This window comes from Cygnus atratus, chromosome 11 (assembly GCF_013377495.2).
Source record: "Cygnus atratus isolate AKBS03 ecotype Queensland, Australia chromosome 11, CAtr_DNAZoo_HiC_assembly, whole genome shotgun sequence".
In the NCBI taxonomy this organism is placed as follows: domain Eukaryota; kingdom Metazoa; phylum Chordata; class Aves; order Anseriformes; family Anatidae; genus Cygnus; species Cygnus atratus.
Window position 1 is genome coordinate 5,903,650 of NC_066372.1, and position 14,404 is coordinate 5,918,053.

Sequence of the window (14,404 nt, forward strand, 5' to 3'; positions counted from 1 at the left end):
CGTATCAGTCCAAAGAAGTCAGTTCATGAGTTGCCTCAATATCGCTTTTATTTCAATATTTTTAACGTTAGAATTGAAAAGACATCCCTTTAGCAGCTGAAAAGAGGACTGAGCTCCATGCATCTATGACATCAGCCAACACCTCAGAATTGCCTCATGATTACATGCCCGCCAGAACCCAGTCAGTAACCAGGCTGACAGAAGCATGTTACTCTTCACCCATCCCAGCAAAGGTTATGTAAGCTGCCTGTGAAGATCTTTTCTACAGATGAAGCTCCTTCTGCTAATGTGTATATAGAAAACTGGTTATATCCGTGCATTGACAGCTGATGAGATTGTGTGTAACAAAGCCAGAGACAGCACTTGCTGTTTTACTGAGAAACAACAATAAAAAATGAAATATTATCCAGGTACTATGATACAATGATAAATAGCTTTATGGTTAGAAAAAATCTGCCTTGTGTTAGGTGCTAAGGAACCACACCTGATGGAGACCTCTCAAATCCATGACAGTGTTGAGGAACAAAGTTTCTAGCTGAACACTCCTGTGCACTAACACTATACACGTCTCTAGGCTCTGAGTACATGTGCACTAACACTACACGTCTCTAGGCTCTGAGTCCTCCAGCTGTGCTTAGAGCACCTGCACAAAAATATCTATGCTATTTAATTTGCCCTGCTACTCATCAAACCTAAATTAACAGCACAACCCGATTTAATAGTGTTTATTCAGACAGATTTGTCTATAAGATGGAAGGGTGAATGCAGAAATATGTTAATGAATGCCGAAAACTTAGAACTGACCCACTGCTGATTACCTGAAGTAACACTGGCTCATCGGTTTGGGCTACTTAAAGATGAAATAAGACATGCAGGGCTGTGCTGACTGGAACTGGACTCCTGCACAGTTTCCTGGCAAATTCAAAAATTTCAGCAGTGCTGAATTAAGCACATAAGAGACAACTAAAATCTCTGCTACACGTGCAACTGAGGAGCAACCTGTTGTGGAAGCTCATTCCTCGCACATGGGCAACGCCTCCCAAAGTCTTTACAACATTATAAACGGGATGCAGTACTACTAAACCCATAAAAATAAACAGCTTTATTAAAAATAAAATTAATTAAAATGAAGTCTCTAAAGGTCAAATACTAGGTCTCCTAACTACAGCAATATTTTGCTGTACTAACTATAGAAACTGCTTCTCTTTTTTATTTCATTCAGCAGATGTTACCATTTCTAGTCACAATTAGCACAGAGGCAGGTGATCTGGCTGTTACTTGAACTGCCACACCATGAAAAAAAACTTTTACAAAAATCCCAACTAACTCTACACTGAAAACAACCTTCAGAGTTGGTATGTTCCTCCCTTTATAAATTTGAACTAGCCCTACTTTTATTTTTTTCCGCCTGGGAAGAGCTGTTTTCTTAGCCCTCTGGGATTTAACGGGGGAAAAAAAAGTCTTTCAACAATTATTCTCTTTGCCAGAAAACTACTATTAGCTGTGAAAACACATCCAGATGGAATAGATTGCTAAGCAAGAAAAGGAAAGAAATTCTGAGGAAGCAGGCAGGCAGTGACTTAGTGCGAGCTGGGAGCTCAGGACCAGATGGCGACCAGACTCACTGTTCTCACCACATGCACCACCTCTCACCTGCAAAAGCACCACCACCACCTTTGCTGCTGGTGGCTAGTCGAAGCATCAATGCAACTTACACTTGAAATCCAACACACCCTTGGAGCAGATCTAACACACTTCGATATTACACCACCTGTCAACAAGCAGCACTCCTCTCATGGTAAAGGTATTGGCATACATCTATGTTTGCTGTTTTCCTTTCACATGAGTTACATATGATAAACGAAGAGCACTTTGTACTGAATAGAGATGGAAACTATTTGACCCTCAAAGCACAATGGAGACCTTGGCTTTCTCTCACTCTGTAGCCAAATTTCTGCCCTAAATAAGTCTGTATTTATACAATGCAAATACAAGAAGTAATGAAGGGGAAACATTTGTTGCATACTGTAAGAAAGAGCATTTTGAAAGGCTTTAAAGAAGAGGGACAGGTAGGTTCTAAATGTTAAGATGGGTGAATAGGACCTGAAATCAAGTTAATAGAGTCCCATGCATATCTGATCTTTTCTTCCCCTTGAAGTACCTGTCTCTTAAAACAGCCACTCCCACTCTTGGAAGTTCAGCCTTTATCTGAATCTAACTTTGACCTCTTCAAAATCAAAGAGCTTCATGCAGGTACACAATATAAAAATCCTTTTTTTTTTCCCCAAACGGGTGCAAAGAAATAGAGCTAACTAATGAAACAAAATCAAGTATGTTGAAACAAAACCCACGCCTAAGGAGTACAGATAGCTGTTGATGCAGAGGCGAAGAAGTGAAAGGAAACAGTTCAAGAATGGACAAACGTTCAGAAAGACAATCACTAAGCTGCAACTTAAATCTTCGAAGGGCAAAACAAGCATCTCCAGCAATACGCCTGAACTCAAATCTCTAGGAATCCAGTGGAAATACACAGACTGCTTTAAGCCCATTCTGTCTGTCCCCATCCCCACCTCCCTCTCCTTTTTTCCCCCCATCTTTATTTCCCTCCAGTGCGACGGAGCTAAATACCCCATTAACATTACTCACTCCTCTCAGCTGGTCTGGCAACACACAGGCTAAGTGCAGACCCCTTGTGTTGAATGTTCATGCTCTTTTGATTTTCAGTAGTTAAGTCAGAAAGACCCCATCTGCGCACAGCTCCAGACTTTGCAAGTAATTCTTCCTGACATGACGTATTTGATGTAGAATGTCATAATTCTACCACCTTGACAATATCATTAAATTGAACCAATACACCAAATGAGGTAAATTTTATTAGTGAAACATCTAAACTCTTTGAATTAAGGTTGTGCAATTTTTCATTCTTTTCTGCATGTAAAATGTATTTACTTACACAGTTTCACATAGACTTCATTTTTTTTTTTTTTAGTAAGCCAGAGATATTTATTAGGTTATTACATTTCTAAAGCTGCTCCACTTTTCATTAGGTAACATTTTGCCAAACATTCATATACAAAATAAAAATTATTGAGCAAAAAACTGTAATTAACCAAATCCATTAGGTATTTGTTTAGAAGCAGAACACCAGCTTTAAGATGACTGGTATTTAATGTAAAAATACGGCTCTTAAGATTGTCTGGTATGAATAGCATTTGTATGTGAAAATAAATTGTTCAAAGTGTTTGTCAACCAAGTAAAAAGTGATTAACTATAAAGATACAGGACCTGTTTGAAATATAGAAAGAAAAAAATCTGCCAAGACCAGCTGAAAGGAATTACACTGATTTTATTTTTTTTTAATTTTTTTTTTCAGCAATCAAGACACAATTTTTAAAGTAATGAATAGTGCAGTATGCTTCCAGGAACACTGCCACATCCCAAACATGAAACAGCTCCTTATCCTTTACGTGGGTTAACTTCAACACTATTTTACACAGACTGACTTCAATTCAGTAAACTTCTTGTAAGCAGCATAACACTTCAATCATGCTTTTTTTTCCAGTGTTTCCTGGATAGCTGGGGACATTTATCTCTAAGCACACCGTGTGTATACAGATATACACATAGGTAGAGATAAATGTCCCCAGCTATACACATATACATATATACACATGATATAGTCAGGTCTGCATCCAAGATGTACTTTAAAAAAAAAGAAAATTATACATACAAGCATGTTTCCATTTTGCAGTATCCAAAATAGAACTAAAAGGTAAAAACAAAAGACAGATATTGGCAAAGCCTCTTCTGGAACACTGAGAGCAAGTTCAGTAACTCAGAAATCACTTCAAACTGATACAGATGAAATGAAAGGCTGCAGAGCATCAGAAGTTAAGCATTTCATCTTAGGACAAGTGACCCAAAGAGCCTGGCTTGCAGAGCCTAAGAAACCACGGTAGAGAACTGGGTAACTGTTCCTCATAAATGCATCAAGCCACAGAAAAATACAGTCCAGAAATAAAGGCAGGGCTCCCAGTGACAGAAGTACTGGGAAAAAAATATTGAATTATTTTGTAAAAATAGGGCTACAAAAGTGCACATAAAGTACAACATAACATTCTGAAGTAATACGAAACCAGTCTGAAGAACTGGGCAGTTTTTGTGCAATCCTGTGGCCTATTTTTTTTTTTTTTGACATTTCTGAATAAGCTGAGTTTCTAGGTAACCCTTTTAGGGGTTATTCTCACAGGACCATGGATTAAGATGGTCCACATTCCAACATTAAAACAATTTCCAAATGAGAAAAGCCCGTATTGAACCTTTTCCCTTGCTCTGGATAATTTCCACCTGAAAAATTATATAAGCAAGTTGCACCCATGTAGGAATTCGCTTACTTCTGCAGTAGATTACATACATATGGAACAGACATAGGTGTATATATACAAAGAGAATATAAGATTACAAGTGCGATTCTTCCTGAAAATGAGTTTATATACTCATTTACACTGGTGCAAAACAATACCTTAAATTTACAGCAGTATTTTATATCCTCTTGTCAAAGGTGGCAATGATTACACATGAAGAACTGGTGTAAGAAAAAGTCTTCTCCTCCCTAGTTTCTCTTTTTCTAAATAGCAAATGTGTAGCTTATATTAAAATATGGACTATATTGTAACTGTTTGTCTTGTATGTTTAAAATAGAGTATATAATACAACCTATCAATAAAAAGATGTGTGATCACTTAAACAACTTCAACTTAGTTGACAAGCTGTTTTTTCCCCTCTGTAAAAAAATTATTGTCCTTTTTTTTTTTTAAAAAACATGCCTGTAGTAAAATATGTAAGCACTACCTGTATGAATTCAGACATCTTTACTATGATGACTGCGATTATATTTATACACACACGTGTATATATATAAATATCAGTACATAACCACAAAGCTAAATTGTAACCCCATTTAGTTTTTTGGTATTAAACAAGCATGGCAAATGTATAGAGGTCTCAGAGTTAACAGCTGACATAACAGCAACGTTATTCTCTATGTCTACAATTGTCTACCTTTAAGAGGAACTTAAGGCAAATCGACTTTATTTTCCAGAATAGGTGTCTTGTTTTCTTCCTTGTCAACAAGATTGCTATTAATTTCTTATAAGAAATGAAGAATGAATACATTTTGCAGGGATAAGAATAACTGCTAAAATGTTAGACTCTAGAATTTTAATAGAAATATTGGTTCAAGAAACCCATCACTGAAGGAAAACTGCAGAATTCCTCAGGAGCTAAGCAAAGTGCATGCAATGATAAAAACTCAGTTTTATAAAACTGTAACAATATGGTATGAACTGAAAACGTAGCTTGAGTCACATTCATCTATGCAAATCACTGTAGTAGTGTTTCAAAAAACCACAGAACCATGTGCTTTGCCTTTTTTTTTTTTCTTCCCCCTTTGGTTAATTAGTATTTAGCACTTACCTTGGTCTTCTATTCAGGACACTGTTATGAGTTAAACAGAATCTACTAGAATAATCTCGTTATTGAAATGATCACACTAATTCATCTGAAAACTTCTGTTTCTGAAAAAGTTAATGATTTTGAATTAGTCTCACATTTGACAATTGCTCCATTTTTTTTTCTTGCTTATTTAATCTGGAAGGTTTGAATTTGGCACTGTAAGATCTGTATTTGTTTAAACAGTAGTGGATGAATACCTCTGTATGAAAGCCCTTCATAAATTTACAACAGGCTCCTTAGTTCTTCTCCATGTATATGTATACTTACGGTTAAATTCATTTTAATGCTTGCAGAAAGAACAAGTTATTTTTCTTGGTCCTTTGAATTCAAATGGGTCAGCAATTTGACAACTACATTTAACAGGAATTTGCTGTTAGCTGGGATTTCAAAGGGGTTTTTACCTGTCAGTAAGAATCTAGTATTCAGACTGTCACAAGTCATGAGTCATCTGCAGATGAGTGTATTACCTAACCAATGCACTAGAGTGATTATCGATATTTATATATTGTTATTTCTATAAAATACATCCTTGGAAGAATCTACCGTACTGATTATATTAATTCAAAACTCACAATATTAATTCAAAACACCACAATACTGATTTCTCAGGAGGAAACTTCAGCAGTAACTACTTTCCCAGAAAAAAAAAATCTTAAAAAGTGTGTATTTTTTGCATATATTTGTCTACAAGACTAAGAATAATTGTAAGTACAAATATGTAGAATAAAATACAGTCAATCAGGAAGCATGATTTTTTTTTTTAAACCAACTAGAAAATTACCAGAAGGAAGAACTCAACTTCAGAGAAATTCCAAAGCAGAAGCTAGATAATGTAAAGTCTTATAGATTTCCAGCCTGACTGGTGACAGCTGAGCACAACATACTGCAATTCCCGAAATATAAAAGGAGAAATTATCTGAAATGGTACTCAACAGCATATCTAGCTATATGAAGAAAGGTGTAAAAATCTGTAATTTTTTTTTCTTTTATTTATTTATGACCATCCAATAACTGAAAGGAGGAAAATAAGTACATGGAGTTTGGGCAAAATCTGTGTCAAAGAGAAGGTGGCAGAGGAAAACCCTAACATCACAGTCTAATAAAACACACAGAAATCAATTCAGACATGTGAAGGTAGGTAGCTCGTGCTACTCTACGTATCACACAGTAACTTCTGGGTTTCATCTGCTGCTCCACTTTTACCTTCACAGAGCCTCCAGTTTTAGCACATCAAGGTTAAATGCAGTTTTTAAGCTTACAGTTAGAACATATCCTAAAGAATTAAATGTGCATGTATTTACATACACACACTTCTCTTTTATTGGAGGTGAAGTAGTTATAAACTTCGCAGTCTGTTTAGTATGATTGGACCTGTTCTGCTCACAGAACTCCAGTGAAAGATGGTGTTCAGGAAATGCCTTTGCACAAACTACTATTTAACTACCACTTAAGCTATTGAATATTTTTCCAAAGTGTTCCTAAAGGCCTCTGTACTGAGCTTGGAGGACCAGCTCCTCACCAGTAGACATGTTAGAACAAACTAAACCTGTTACAAACATATATATATATATACATACATAAACTGTGCGTATAGATGTGTGCATGTGTATGTTGAAAAACTACTTTTCATTAATATTATATGTTCTTATCATAAGATGCTTCAAGTCACAAAGACTTTCATTCGAATTAGCTGCACCTTACTGCGTTCTGCTGTCAGAATGGCAAATCACTCCATTAAGAGACAATGTGTAATTGCATTATAAAGGGGACGTATGGTCAACACTTAAATACTATAAGAACCACCCAATTCTGCAAAATCTGATTAAAAAAAAAAAAAAAAGCTTTAAAACATTGCTGGATGGTTGAGAGCCTGACAGAGGATGTAGCTACAGCGATGAGTTAAAAGGCATTAGCTGGAACAGCCAAAATGGTAACAACTACCTAACACACAGTAATATGCATTAGACTTGAGAGCAAAGTCAGATCTTTATAAATTAGTTACAAAACATTGATTCTCAAAACATGTAAGATGACAAGACAACATTTAGTGACTAAGACAATTATTGGCCACTTTCTTTCTTTCTTAAAATACCAGCGTTATAGGAATAAAAGGTGAAGAAGAATGACTAAAAAAAGCTCCAATAAGGCATTACTACTAAGGTTTGGTCTACACAATGAGACACAGGAAAATCAACCCAAATTAATTTAACTGGATTTGTCCAAGTCCATTAAATTTCTTTGCAAACACTTCCATCTGGGAATAAAAATGTGGCCTTAATTTCATTTGGCTCATTTTGCCTTTGAAGTGGATTAAACTAAATTCACTAGAGGCCACTTAAATAATGAATGGGAGAGTGCACACAGACACTTGGTGGGATTTAAGCTGTCGTCTTTACATTCCTACATTTAGTTTACTTGCATCAATTCTCCTTGGTATCTTGTGTACACGAGCCCTGAACTGATACATTTGACACAGAAGTGGAAAAATAGACAATGCGGGAAGCTGTGCTCAAGAATCCTCAGTCAACACAATGACCCCCCGTGGGAACCAGCAAAGTACTATTATTCAAGAGAAGAGAGAGACTGTTCACTTTCAGAAATACTATTTAAAACATCTACTACTCGTTTATTTATTTGAATTCTTTGAAGCTACAACTATTGATAAAGGACTCCACTAAATCATCATTTGAGAATTATTTAAGAATTAGAGGTTAGGACCTTATATTTTAGGCTAAGATTAAAGAATGTAGAAAAGAAAGACTGAAAAGATCATGCTGTGCTCAAAACCTGTGTCACACTCCCACTGAAGAAACAACATTGGAAGCTAGAAACACTCAATACATTAAAATACCAGAGTCCCCTCGAAGCACCCCCAGTCACTGACAGCAAGGGCCCCAAGAGGTGCTTTACCTGCACCGCGCCACTGCTGACAGCCTGGCCAAAAAGCACAGCACCAGCCCCACGCCAGACGTGTGCGCAAGGGAATTAATTCACCTGGTCAGGCAGTGTTCCTGCCACACTGTTCTGCAGGAACACTTTTACAATTTTTTCACAGAACCTCAGAAGCATTTCATAACACTATGGTGTTATAAATGATTATATTCTCAGAGGGAAAAACCATCATAGATAAATGAAAAGTTCACGGAAACAGGTCTAGAACTGAAATAAACCAAGAAGCAGGAGACAGAACCTTTCCAGGTATGGATCCTCCACATCCCTCCATCAATATTTTTTCAGGATAAAACAACTTCATTGCTGTGATGTTTTTGTATTCATACAGATAAAGGGCCTGAACATAAGAGAGTTACGGCATCTCCCTTACTTTACTCACAAGTCTTCATGGTGTCCTAATTGTATTCTGTCAGAAGGCAGCAGTGCAAGAGATAAACGTAATGCCACTGATAAAAATGGAATATCCCTAAAACAAAGCTCCATTTTAAGTCAAATTCAAGTATCAATTATTCTTTTATATGGGAGAATGATAAAGAAGTAGGCAGCACATTGCACTGTACTAGAAATACAATTTGAGGCGTCTTATTAAATGCACAATTTCATTAAGTAACCTATATCTCTTCTACTAGAACGCATCTCTACAGAATATAAGGAATTTGAACATAGTAGATTTTCTCCTCATTTTGAATTTTTCATTTATTTTTGTCTCACACATTTTACCTGATGCTGCTACAAAAAAAAAAATTGTTTTCAAATACTGAACTTATTCCTCCAGATTTCATCCTTCTTTCAGATAAAGAAGGTATCCTGGCCAAAGCTCTAAATGCACCATTTTCTCTAACATATACATACTACACACTCTGCAAATACTCTGCATGCATACAATTTACTTCATTATGTTAAAAAAAAAAAAAAAAAAAAAAAAAAAACAAGATACCCAAATAACCATTATTGGATATAGCATGCAGTTTCTTTAATTTTAATTTTTATTTTTTTAGTTCACATTGCATTAAAAATGCAACATTTAGGCCTATAGACACCATGAAATGCAAGTAGCTCAAAAATCAACACAATGAAAAACAGCATAAACACTTGCTGTTTCTTACATTTTGAGTTAAATAGCCCACTATTTCTACATTGTGAATTCTAAAATTGTCATAGCAACATGAATCTGAGTCTTCATTTACAATGCAGATAATCTTTTCGATTGTGTTATTCATGCATAACCCCGTATCGTCTGATTTGCTATGTACTGCAGTAAACTTCTACTGGGGGCTGCAGGGAGAGGAACAGACTACACAGGTATGACGCACTGGCATGCAGTGGTCAGGAAGTAGCTCAACCTCAACCTCTGCTTTACAGCAAGTTATTTCCTCCAATACTTTCATTTAAGAACAAACAGCTGCTGCTGAAAAGCCAGACTGCTAAGATTAGTTCTCTTGTTATGGCTGCTTGTTCTTGAGCCATAAATAGATACACAGCAGATTAGAGCTACCTTTAAGCAAGTTTTTCATTTGACTTACTTTGAACAGACTTTAAATAAGATCTCCTTGAGGCAAGTGTTGGATGGGTGTTATGCTGCTGGTTTTTGGCGAGGAAAATAATCCATTTTTGCCACAGTAGAAGGTACGAATAAGCAAAATTGTGTCCCCTGAGAAATCTGGAAGAAAAAAAAGACAATATATTAATCATTGCATTTATTCTGCACTATTTGAATGATATCTATCATTGTCAAGAACCAACTTTACCTTTGACACCAACAGCTTAATGGATACACTACTATCAATGCAGATAAATTACTGTGTGCAATAGTTTGTATTAAACAGATTACTTGGGCACAACCCAGAAAATGAAGAAAAGTATGAATTATGAACGTACAAAAACATCCTAATGGCTACCCTACGTGAAAATGGTAATTCTCACTTAAAAATTCCTCAGTTTATTTTATTAAGATTCATCAAATACAACTTTGTAACTTTTTTTCTTCTTGTCTGTTGTATTTTTCTGCATAGTGATCCAATAAACTGAAGAATGCTCCCCATATGACCACAATTTGGTCCATGAGAAATATATGGAAATGTAAGTATACAGCATAAAATTATTAGCCATGAAAAGGTTCAGGCTGTAGAGTAACCTCAACTGCAATTATTTTTATGGGGACAAATTTAACTCATCTTTCTACATTTGCTTGGTCCCTGCAATAATTTCCATGGGAAGTTAGCAAAGAAAACAAGGAAACACAGATTAAGGATGTTACGTAAGTATTTCAAAAATCAACCGAGGCCAGATAACCGCGTTCTTCATTAAGAATGAATGCTCACAATAATTTTCTTATTTTTTCCCTATTTTTGTCTGATATTTGGAAGTAATCACAGCCAAGGTGCTGAAGAAGCTTCCTCCACTCCACCTCAGTTCTCTAAGAGTCACATGTAATCTTTGCCCTAAACTCAAAAAGGACCTAATTATTCAATTCTTCTGAAACAGGACCAAAACACTTCCCACCATCTTCTCTGTAGCTTAGGACCAGCAGCACAGTTCTGAAAACCTTTTCCACTAACACTGTGTTGCACCTGGATGAGCAGCTCTCCACAAAGACTCAAGTGTGCGGTCCCTTCCATTACTTTTGTTTCAAGCATGGAATTTGAAGTAATTTAAGGAGAATACAAAAGCTACATCAACTTGGTTCTTAGTTCTAGTAAGGCTAGGCTCATTCAGCGTAAGTTCTATATTCAGAACAAGGCTTACCTACAGTTACATTGATTAGCAGTTCTTTGCAAGGATGGAATTTAGTTCAAGCAACATATGAAGGATACATGATGCCTAATAATAATGAAGCAGTAATATTTAAGAAGTGTGACTGGTAACAGACCATCTGAAGAAAGATCTGTTTACAGTAAGGACAGTCACCATCACTACTTAGGTCTTTCTTAAATAGAAATGACAAGTTTCAAAGAACTGATTAGTCTAGCTTGTGACCAACAATCACATGCAGCCACAGTTGCACTGGATAAAAAAAAAAATGTCCCTGACAGTTTAAATTAATTTGTTTGAAGGACTGCTAGAACTGACAAAGTCGTACCACAGTTGACTTACAGAAGTACCTACAGAAGGTGGATTTGCAGTGCCACCTCTGACAATGAACTGTTTCCAGCAGAGGCAAAGCTTCAGATTGTCTTGACTCTGGCCATTTCTTCAGCTAAAAATGCTGTTGAGGAACCAGCCTTGACAGGAGGCGGCAATGGAGTCTGCCACTGACAGGTGTCAGGCAGCACATCTGGGTTAACTTCTGTGCCTCTGGTTTCAGTATGATCTGCTCTAAAACTGACTGAAACTTCCAGCTGGTGATTAGTAGCCTCTGAGGATGCTAGCAGTGTTAGTCCAGTTCGTATGAAGAGCATATGAAAGTTTTATACAGCTGTGAAATATTAGTATAGAAATTACTGGAGAAGATGTGCTAAATATATATTTTTGAACCTTGTCAGAGACCTCTCACTCTCCAGTTAGAGATATCTCGACTGGGACAATGGGAAGAGGTGAAAACCTTCTTCACTGAAGTACCAAAACAGCAAGCTTGGTCACTTGTCATTTTGTCATGTTATTAACGATTTCATTCTTTTTTGTCAAGTAACGACACAAAATGTGTTGTTTTTTTCTTTTTTTTTTAAAGGCAAAAGAAGTTCTGTACTATTATAATTCTGTTTTCTTTCACACTGTTTCTTCATGTTGCAACTTCTTCAGACTTATGCCTATACATATTAGCGACTATAAATTACACTTCATTATCAAGAAAAAACCTAGTAACATAGCCATTGTGAAACTATCTAGTGTTGAAAATGGCTCTTAACATTTTAAGAATACATAAAATGCTCTAAACAGCAAGAAAATCTTTTTTTCGTTTAGTCAAATCAATTTGGTAACATTCTAAGTTTTCTCTCACTGCAAGTAAGATGTAGCTACCCCTGCAGTCACAACAATTGTCAACCGCTGCCTTTTAAATTTTTACTGTAATTCAGACAATTTAAAAAGTAATAATAATCATAATTAACAGGACATTCAGGCTCAACAAGAAAAACTGGAAGCCGATGCATCAAGGAAAGTGTTACAAGGAAACACAAAACAGTAAATAACAACAACAACAAAAGCACTGGCAACTAACAGATGGTCAAATTTGACTTCAAAGAGGTGCAGCCTGATTTTTGAGAGCTGTTGAGTATTTCTGAATAACTTCAACAGATTAGTGGATATTCAGTGTCTCTAAGAAGTAGACCATTAGTTCTAATTGTCATTGTCATCACCACCTATTATTATGTGCTATGAAAAGCAGGACACAGTTGGAGTTAAATATTAGTGTGTGAAACAGGAAATTTAGGAAGCCAGAAAAAAATGGAAATTGCTATTGATTGCAAAATAAGCGTGGAGGTGGGGGAACAAAAACCCTCCACCACACTGAATATTAATGTCTACGGGCAACAGTTAAAGCAAATAATAAAGGTGCCCGTTTTGTTGTTGTTTTTAACATATGTACCAAGCTCACATATAAAAACAGTACCTGTAAACTTAAACGAAGAACAGTCTCCCACGAAAAAAAATGCTCATAATAGACTACTAGACAAAAAAAGGAGGGGAAAATACAAAAGAATTTGTATTCCTGTCGAGCCTAGTTATCAAACCTGATGACAACGTCACTAAGGAATTAGAACTTGTTCTGCATAGCTTACTGCAAGCTTCAGCACACAAATATCTTTCAGTTCAATCTACTGCAAAATGAATTATTTATATATATATTTAAACCTATCTTAAACATTTGGCTCCTTTTTACATTAAAAAAGCCCTAGAAAATAAACTGGAATAGATCATCATGCCTTAAAAAAAAATCAAATCGTTGAAGCTATCCAAAGTGACATTCTCTTTCACACAATTTATTATTCTTTAAAGACATAGATCAAAACACGTGCTTAGCTGCTGATCTGAAACTAAACGCATAGCAAAGCTGACTGGGAGTTTGGGAGTTGTTGCTGTTTATTTTTTTAGAAAAAAAGGTATTGTCACTTTGGATGATATACACTGTCATTTCAATAGAAATTCTTCAAAGAATCATGGCACAAAATTCTTCTTCCCGACTAGCAGGTCTGCTTATTCGGCAGAAAAACAAGGAAGAATTCCATGACTCCTGATTCCTAATAAAAAGATGTGGAGGTGGAAAAGGGATGATTTCAAATATTATCTATAATTACAGTTGCAAGTCAAACAAAGTACAAACAGCTGAGAAGGGGCCAGTGGGGGGGGAAGAGGAAAGCTATTACACGAGGTGGGGAGTCGGTCCCACAATACAGCTGTAGTGTTTGTTACAGCAAATGCTCAAACAGGCAAGACTGTGGATCACATAGAGGAAGAAAAACAAGATTTTGCTACAAACCATGCTCTTCCATCATCTGCAAAAAAGCAACTAATTGGGCTGATCAAAATGGTGGCTGAATGAGTGTCTGATCGGAGGGCAAGAAGCAGAGAAAGGGGATAACTCGTTTATCTGCTTCATTTTGCAGAAACCTGTTTGGAAAAAGATGTTTTTGTTGTTTATGTCAGTAAACTTTCTACTAAATCAGTCACTTTGCCAGACAGTGATCATGTGCAATATTTCCTCATCAGAGTCAGCTGTTCTCTTATTTACAAATGCTTTGGAAAAAAATCTTTTGATTTTCACTCTGCTGAACCAGTCACTTAACTGCAAGTGTTCTCCATTTCATGACAGACAGAACAAGCTGATTTCTTGGAGCTGCAGTCAGTAGACAGAAAAGCAAACCTATAGTTCATAAGGCTTTAAAATGTAAAAGGTACAGGCTGAATTTTATCTAGTTGGTAATAATTTGTTTTTTCAAGCACTAGCGTCAAAGGAGAAATGGTACTGTCAGGAAAATAAGGATGTCACTACCATCAACTA

The 14,404-nt window shown here is 36.2% G+C and overlaps 1 protein-coding gene across 1 annotated transcript in view; it reads right to left on the reverse strand.

The window, feature by feature from the left end:
• The window catches only part of OTUD7A (OTU deubiquitinase 7A), a 65,942-nt gene that overhangs the window by 43,185 nt on the left and 8,353 nt on the right, over positions 1-14,404 (reverse strand). Inside the window, exon 2 of the mRNA XM_035553923.1 lies at positions 9,990-10,126. The gene's annotated coding sequence lies outside the window, so the exon portion shown is untranslated. The remainder of the gene's footprint in view (positions 1-9,989; positions 10,127-14,404) is intronic.